The following is a 2,471-nucleotide window of genomic DNA, read 5'->3' on the forward strand; positions in this document are numbered from 1 at the left end:
TATATATGGCAAGTCTATATGATGACAATAAGAATTTAATCAAAACCTAATTAAAGTCAAAGCCAATAAAGGCCTTTTTATTTTAAAAATTTCAATCAATAACCATTAAACACCCAACCAACTGTCCTTTATTATTTCAAAGAGTGGTACATAATGAACATTTTCACAACTAAAGAAATAACTCACGCAGGCTGCTGAGTCCACTCATTTTAACAAAGGGGGTAGAAGTGGTGAAATATGTTGCTTTTTCTTGACTTTAATAGATTTTTTGTCTCGACATGTAAAAGTATAAATGAGTCAAAGTTTATTGTGTATTTTTATTTTCATCATGTAATAAAGTGAGGTTTGTTTATATTCTGTATTTAACAGGTTTCTGCACGTTTTGGTCGTTTGAAATTTAGGAGTTTAAAGTTAAAAAAGTCAAAGTCAAAATGTCTATTTGTCCCATGCACCACATGTGGTACATGTAGTGGAATGAAATTGTTATTATTACTATTATTATTTAAAGAGTGTTAAGATTTTAATTTAAAGGTATTCATTGCAAAGTATGAAATCAAACATAAAAAGCTGATGATCCTCGACCATATCACGTCTTAGAACTTGCTCACAAGTTTACATTTTGAGGACCGATCAGTATGAAAAAATGATTAAATGATTCAGTTGTTCAGCCTTCGTGACTTTGCAACGAGAAGCTTTAAGACCCTCGTCGATTATGAACAACTAACAAGCCGTAAAATCCCTTTCAAAGCAACAAAAGTCATAGCCTTTTGTTTAAATCTGAGCTAAATTATTATAAAAAAAAAAAAAAACAGTTTTGAGGAGCAAAGCAACCAGATTTACTCTGTGTGTCATTTTCTCCTGCAGGATATCTGCTGCACGGCTCTTTAGCGTGACAACATCTGAACAACACACAAACAAATAAACACCAGCTGTGCATTATAAAAATTAAAAAAATGGATGAAAAACGCAATGCATGCACAAATTTAATGACTTTTAATGACTCTGCAGAAACTTTGAGCTCAGGGATCACCCTCCTCATCACTGGCATTTGAAAAGCACCCATTAAGCGAACCGTTAGTGGCCCGCGGGCCACCAGTTGATAACCTCGTGGCTCATTTTATAGAAACTATTTTATGAACTCAGCGCAGGGGCAGAAATGACTGTTTTGATTATAAATCTTGGCAGACCCCTGATATAAAGGAAGGTTACCCATAAAAATCAACATTTAATCCACTCCACATCCGCCTGGTTCAGCCTGCAACTGATCTGAGCTGCAATTATCAGGGCTTGATACCCCCACCCCCACCCCCACCCCAGTGTAACAGTTAGATGCTGCAGTATATTTAGAAGGATGTGAATATAGCACAGCAAATCGAGGTGTAAACTATCCCCCCCCCCAAAAAAAAACCTATGGTGGATTTAACACTCCACCTGACAAGTACTTGAGGAAAGACTGGCATTCATATAAAAGTGAAGTTAAAGCCATGCCAGCTAAAATAATAATAATGATGATGATGATGATGATCTTGACAGAAAATGATGCTGCACCATAACTCCCAGACAAAAGGAAAAAGTTTCCATTTACCCCCCAACAATAAAGAGGAACTATTGTTTTAAAATCCGTACCTTCTGTTGCCAACTTGAACAAGCCGAGTCCTCTCAGGATGAAGTGCGCATGCAGGGATGTCCTCTAAATAAAAAAAAAAACTCCTCGGTTTTCTTCTTGCGCTCAACTTTCCCAGGCGAGTCCAAACAGAGAGGTTCGGGCCCAGGTCCAGCCGCGCCCACCAGAGCCGCAGCTTGGCAGGCAGGTGTGGCAGTCTGCACGGAAAGCTGAAGACTGAAGAGAAGAAAAGAAAGGAGAAAGTAATGAGCGCCTGGGGGGGCGCTTCTCCCTCCCTCAGCCCTGCAGACACAGAAAGTCCGCCTCTGTGCACAAAGTGATAAACTCCTCCTCTCCCTGCTGCTGCTGCTGCTCCTCTGGTTTAGTCACCTCTTTTCGAGCAGAATAAAGTTTCATGAGGAGGAGGGAGGTTTTGAAAAAAAAAAAAAAAAAGATTTGGGAGTTTTCTTCCTTTTTTTTTTTTTTTTTTTACCTTCCTCCGTTTCAGGTTTGCTGATCTGCTGCAGCTGGAACACATCTGGAGCCCATATTGGAAGAAGAAGAAGAAAAAAACAACTCAGTTATTGATGTATATATAGGCTGCAGAAAGCAACCAGTGGGGTATTTCACAACATATATTAAAGGCCTGGCATCCATCCAAGGAATGCATATCGCCCGCTGCTTTTCCTGCCATGGTTTTCCATTGAGATCATCTTGAGTTGAGAAGTGACGGAGTTGTGAATGTTGCGGTCCAACATTTCAAACAATATTTTTGGATATAGCAAGATGCTAAACATATGTGTTGTGAATAATTATCAGCTACTACCACAGTAAATTTTAGCTCAATACATGTCAAATTGACTGATCT

General features: G+C 38.9%; 1 protein-coding gene across 1 annotated transcript in view; it reads right to left on the reverse strand.

The window, feature by feature from the left end:
* Positions 1 to 1,836, reverse strand: part of LOC119430292 (collagen alpha-1(XVII) chain) — a 39,285-nt gene extending 37,449 nt beyond the window's left edge. Inside the window, exon 1 of the mRNA XM_037697738.1 lies at positions 1,627 to 1,836. The gene's annotated coding sequence lies outside the window, so the exon portion shown is untranslated. The remainder of the gene's footprint in view (positions 1 to 1,626) is intronic.
* Positions 1,837 to 2,471: the final 635 nt, after the last annotated feature.

This window comes from Nematolebias whitei, chromosome 1 (genome assembly GCF_014905685.2).
Source record: "Nematolebias whitei isolate Nwh7 chromosome 1, NemWhi1, whole genome shotgun sequence".
Taxonomy (NCBI): domain Eukaryota; kingdom Metazoa; phylum Chordata; class Actinopteri; order Cyprinodontiformes; family Rivulidae; genus Nematolebias; species Nematolebias whitei.